Genomic DNA, 6,236 nt, shown 5'->3' on the forward strand with positions numbered 1-6,236 from the left:
GGGACTTAATGTTTTGGTATCAATATGTATAAATTCTTTACATAACATAGACATGAACCCTTTGTTATATTTGCTATGAATGTTTTCTCCAGATGATATTTTCCCTTTGATTTGAGTTATATTAGTTTTGTCCAATGGTTATTTATTTCTATAATGTGCAAACTGACCATCCTTCATAATTTATTTCAACTTAACTTATGAAGTTATCATCTCTTGTGCTCGCTTTAGCAGCACATATGCTAAAATTGGAACGGCATAGAGAAGATTAGTCTGGCCCCTGTGCAAGGATAAATTCATAAAGTGTTTTATATTTTTTATGGCATAAGAATTATATCTCAATGAAGCTGTTACCAGAGAAAAAGAAAAACCAACTAAAGAGTTACAGTAAAACAAGTTTCTTTTTAGAGTGAGGATCTTATTTAAGCTTTTCCTATCCATATTCACTTGTGATATGTGCCTGTAATTTTCTTTTTGTGTATTTTATCATTATCAGATTTTAGGAAGAAGATCATGCTTGCCTAATGGACAGAAACGTACTCTTATCTCTTTTTGCGCTCTGGATATTTTATACAACATTGAAATCATCTGTTTCTTAAAAGTATGAAAATTGTTCTGGTGGAAACATGGGGACAAACTGCATTTTTTTCTTAGTTGTTATCAAATTATTTCTTCAATTTCTTCCTCGGTTATTATTCTGTTTAGATTTATATTTCTTGAGTTATTTTTAGTAATCTATATCTTTCTAGAAATTATTCATTTCATTGAAGATTTCAGTTTATTAGCCTACAAGTGTGCATAACATTCTCTTTGGATTTGGAGAAAAAAATCTATTTTCTGTATTTTGTCCTATCTCCTTTCTCATTTCTAATTAAAAATGTTCCCACAATTATATTTGACAGAGGTTTGTTTATTTTAGTAGTCTTATCAAAAAAACCAATATTTGAACTCATTTATCATTCTACAGCTTTATGTTTTACAATGTATTTATTTCAGCTTTTATCTTCATTTACTGCCTCTTTTAAAATTACTTTTCCCTGTAATTTTTAAATAGAAGGCTTTGTTAACATCAATTTGGATAATCCCAGCCTGAATAGTTTTATGAAGACTGAAATAAGTTGTGGGGAGAGAAACTGATGTATTATCATTGTGTGTTCATCAATCAGGGACCAGCAAGGACCAGAGAGACTGCACCAGCCTTTTTAGTAGAGGGAATTCATACGGGAACTAGTTAGGAGGTGCTGGAAGCACTGAAAAGCCGAGTGGGCTGGTGAATTGACGAGGAGATGAGCAACAGCAGCAGGCTGCTCCTGCCCACCCACACCCAGCTGGAGGGACCCAGGACTTAGGAGGGAATGTTCCCGGGCCCCAGGGAGCCAGAAGCACACGTCTGCCGCCAAGCCACAGAAGGCAGAGCTGGGGCTGGGGACGGAGAAGGAAAGTGGGGAGGGTAACCTGGAGTTTACTACCCTCCTCTCCCCAGTCTCCTCCCAGTGCCTCTCTGGCAGAAATTAACCAGAAGCCAGTTGGCAAAGGAGCCTGAGAAATGCAGTTTGCAGGGAGTCAGGCTGAACAGGGAAGGGCAGCCAGTGGTCCCGAGAATGGACAGTGACCAGCACAGACACTTTCCCTTCAACCCAGGTGAGGTCGGAAGGGTTTGTAATGCTAGTAAGATGACAGGCCCAGCACCAGGATGCTGTCATAGCTTTGCTTCGTCCTGTGGACCTCAGCTTCTCTACCCTTTTCTCATTCTCCCTGTCTCCGTTCTCGCTTTTGATCGCTGAGCCCATTTTAAAAAGTTAAGTCAAGTTTCTGTCCGGGCTCTTTCCCTAGTCAGTTCTCTCTCCTTTGGCCACCTTACCCACAGCCTTGATTCTAACCTGGACCTGCTTATGGGGGTACCCAGCTCTTTATTTCTATTTGTGATTTCTTTGGGCAACTCCAGACCTGGATTTCTAGCTGCCTAACGGGCATCGTGGATGCCTCCGAACCCTTGTAAATTGGATTTATAATGTTCTTTTCCCCCCACATCCCTTTTGTCCCCTGCATTCCTTTCTCGGTTGATAGGACCTCCTCCGTCCTGGCATCAGAGCTGGCCAGCTTGGAGTAACCCTTAACCCTTCCTTCTCCCTCCCATCCCATACAGGTCTCTGCACATCTGTTCGATTCTGTGCCCTAAGATTTCTCTGTTTCTTTCTTCTTATCTCACTGCACCTGCACCAGCTCTGGCCTCATTATTTCTCCTCTGGTTTCTTCTAATTTTTGTCCCTTTCTCTATAATCCCCCCTGTTCCAGTCCATTCTTCACATTAATGCAAAAATGATGGTTTCGGAAACACAGACTGGTCCTGTTACTTAAGCTGTAAACTCCCAAAGGGCCTCCAAGTGCACAGGATCTGTGCCAGGTGTCTTCACTCTGGGATCAGCTCCTGCCTCCTCATCACACCTCCTCTTTTGCCATTTTCCATCACCACTCTCTGGTCCAGTTGTGTTAGATTACTTTTTCTCCACTGAGGAGGCCGGGTGGTTTTATATTCCTGCATCTCTGCACCTGCTTCTCTCTGATTCTGAAAGGCAGTGGTTCTCAAAGTGGGTTTCTGGGCCAGCATCAGCATCACCTGGGAACTTACTGGAAATGTATTGATAGTTTCTCAGTTCCCAACCATACCTACTGAATCAGAAATGCTGGAAGTGAGGCCTAGGATTCTGGGTTTTTAACAACTTTCCAGGCGATTTAAACGCAAGGTAAGTTGAGAACCACTATTGTAAAGGACTCTCCCTTGCACCTTGAGTCTTACTCAATTACAGATGCCAGCTTTGGGTAGCCTTTCCTGTTACCCCTGGGCAGGGGTAGTCACACACACGTATAAATACAATTAAAAAATTATTTAACAGACACTTGCATAATGCTTACAACCAGACGCTGTCCTTAGCACTGTAACAATTGAAAAGCTTTTAATCCTCATAACAGCCAGAAGAATCAGGGGCTGTTATAACTACCACTTCCAGATGAAGGAATTGAGGCACAGATTGGTTAAAGCAGCTCAGAGCCCTGCAGCCAGTGAGTGGCAGAGCAGTGGTTTGAATTCTGGTGGTCTGGCCGCGGTCTCTGGCCGTTTACCCCAGCCCCCACTGCTCCGCAGCAGTATTCGCTGTATTAAAAGGATGTGCCGAGAGGCTGTGTGATGGGCAAACCAGTGTACTGTGCACTGCAGAAGTTTTCAACGGTGCTGCGTGTGACCATTTCTTCACCTTAGCCAGCACCCGCCCCTGCCAAAGCCACTGAGAGTGGGTTCAGTGCAGGGTAGCTTCTCTGCAGGCTCACAGCTCTGCTTACAGGTTTTCTCCCTCTAGCTGGAGAGGCCCTGGGCTAATGATCTGGAGGAGCTTATTTCTTTTGAGGGCCAGCTGGCCCAGGAGGCCTGAGGATCCGGCTTCAGTTGGAGTTTTTAATCTTGAATAAGTCAGACTATTTCTTGAAGTATTTTGGAGACCTTTTAGAAGATAATACGTGACAGTATTCTCCCCAGGATAGCATAGGCACTGCCCAAAGAACAGTTGGCTTAACTAGAGGTTTATAGAAATCAGTTCCAATTCTGAAGCATGTTTCCACTTCTGTTTGGTTCCCTAATGCACAGGATTTCTGGAGTTCTCCGGATGAAAGGACCTTAGTACTTAGTGCATCTGTGTTACGTGTCCAGCACTTCATTCTCCACTGTGAAGATGTGAGAGAAGTATAAAATTGGCTTATGGTGGTCTTCTAGTATATATAGTTGGAGAGAAGAGATAAGGCACATGCATGGAGAATTAGGACAAGGCGTGATTTTATATATTAGCATACAGTCATTAGTGTGGATTCAAGTGCCAGATTGAGTGATACCAACAATTAGAGAACAGGACGGCACGTCGTAAGATGAAGATTGTATGTTACGAATAGTAAGTATAAAATGAGTTAGAGAAAGGAGATAAATGAAGGCTGGGGTGTGGAGGGGAGGTTTTAGGAGGGAGTGAGATTCGATCTGAGTAATGCAGAAAGATGATAAATAATAACATGTAATTGAGAGCTTTACTATGTGCTGTGTACTCTTCTGAGTGTTTTTCATTAATTCATTAGATTTCTATAATAGCCCTGTGAGGCTTATTAATAGCCTCATTTTACAGATGAAAGTTAAGTAATTGTTCACAGTGACACAGCTGGAAGGTGGGGGAGCTTGCATTTGAACCCACAGCCTAACTTCAGCTGTTATGCTTAACCACTGCACTATAGAAGTAGAGTTTGCTCTTTCTTCCAAGACACTTGGGAGCCCAATACTTGGGTTGCCTAAGGGTGAGGCAGGACCAACCAGTGAGCAGCAGCATATGAGACAAATGGGGCCTGGGTGGTATTGGTCACCAGGTGCCAGGCAAGATAGTCCAGCCATGTGTCCACCTGCTAAAGCTGGGCAGGGAGGCAGAAGCTCTAAGCATTAGCTATAGGTGGGAAACAGGAATTGGCCAACCCTTGGGGGCAGGGGGTGGGGTCTTCACATCCTCAGCCTCTGCCTTCTGTCACTTCCCTCCCCATCCTGCTAAGAGTCCCTCATTTCAGTGACTTGTTTCAACGGCCTTCCTTCCTAGCTTCTCTCAGCCCCAGTCAATCATATTCTCCCAGCAAGGCTCCAATTCTGGAAAAACCCAACTGTCTATGAACTTTCTCCAAGCCCCAGAGGTGAGCAGCCAAACTCTGGTAGAAAAAGTTACCCATCAAGGCCAATGGGGTTTATAAAAAAAATCATGATTGCTGATCGCAGCTGCATCCTTAGCACTGCCCATCCGTCCATCCTACTATAGGTGCAGAGCGGTTCTCTCTTGTCTGGATGCCTGAATCAGCCTCCTAACTGGTCACCATTCTTTTCTCCCTACAGACCAGTTCCCAGCAGCACCCAGAATTCAAGAGCATATGGTGTCCCTCCCTGCTTACTCCTCAGCACCCCACTTGCTTCCTGTCACACTGAGAATGAAATTCACAAGGTCCTTCCTGACCTAGGTTCTTCCTGCCTCTTTGCCCTCTACTTCCCCTATATTCTCCCTTACTCCACTCCACTCACGGTGGGGTTTTCTGTTCCTTAGTACTTCAGGCCTTGGCACTCATTGTACCCGCTGCCTGGGGCTCCCTTCCGCAGATATCCCCGTGGGGGACTTCTTTCCACTATTCAATGCTGTCTGTTTAGAAAGGCCTCTCTCCCCGTCCCCCACCGTGGGTAAAGTTACTCTCTCTCCATTTTTTATCATATTTTTTTCCTTCAGAATATTATCACCAGATGAAATCTGTGTTTACCTCTTGTGACAGAGACTGTTAAATGCTTATTCTTTTCTTTACTAACAGAACTCTGTTTTCTTTGTGGCAAAATATATCCAGCTGGGATTATATTTCCCTCTCAACCTCCCTTGAAGGTAGGAGTAGCCAGTACATTTTACATATTACATATGGGCTAGGGCTTCAGGGAAGGCTCTTTAAAGGGGCCTGACTTAGTTGGGAGGCACCTCCTTTTGCATTTTCCTTTTTTCTTTCTTCCTGAATTTTCCCTTTTCTCTTTCTTCCTGCTAGGCTGTAAAAGGAATGGCGCTGTGGCAGCCATTTTGGAATACGAGGTGCTCTGAAAGATGGAAGCCACATGCTAAGAATGGTAGATCAGAAAGATTGGCAGAGTCTGTATTACCCATGACATTGTAGAGCCACCCTATGAGTTTTGAATTGCCAACCCCCAGTTTTATTTTATGTGAGGGAAACTAGACCTCTAATTTGCTTCAGTTGATATTATTTGGGTTTTCTGCTATACTCAACCAAGCCTATTCCTAACAGACTTATTTATAATCTTTCTTCCTTGACTAGGATGTAACCTTCATGAGTCCAAGGACTTTACTTGGTCCTTTACTGTTGGTAACTTCACTGTTACTACTAAATCCCTGGTACCTATAATATTATCTGGCACATAGTAGGTGCTCAATAAATATTTACTGAATGATGAGTATATGGTAATGGAGAGGGCCAGATGAGATTTCCTGAGGTGCTATTTGTGGGGTATGGATCAGCCAGGGTAGGCTAGGTTATGCTGAAGGAATAACACTAGAATATCAGTGGTTTACACAATAGGAGCTTATTCCTGCTTAATTATGCAGGTCTCAGCAGGTTTCCAAGTAGCTGTTCTCTCTGTCCACCATTCTCGGCTGCTTTGACATAGTGGCGTCTTTTCTCAAGTT

At 43.6% G+C, this 6,236-nt stretch overlaps 1 pseudogene; it reads left to right on the forward strand.

The window, feature by feature from the left end:
- Positions 1 to 215: 215 nt before the first annotated feature.
- On the forward strand, positions 216 to 315 carry LOC112065541 (uncharacterized; annotated as a pseudogene).
- Positions 316 to 6,236: the final 5,921 nt, after the last annotated feature.

Source organism: Physeter macrocephalus, chromosome 14, assembly GCF_002837175.3.
Source record: "Physeter macrocephalus isolate SW-GA chromosome 14, ASM283717v5, whole genome shotgun sequence".
Classification (NCBI taxonomy): Eukaryota; Metazoa; Chordata; class Mammalia; order Artiodactyla; family Physeteridae; genus Physeter; species Physeter macrocephalus.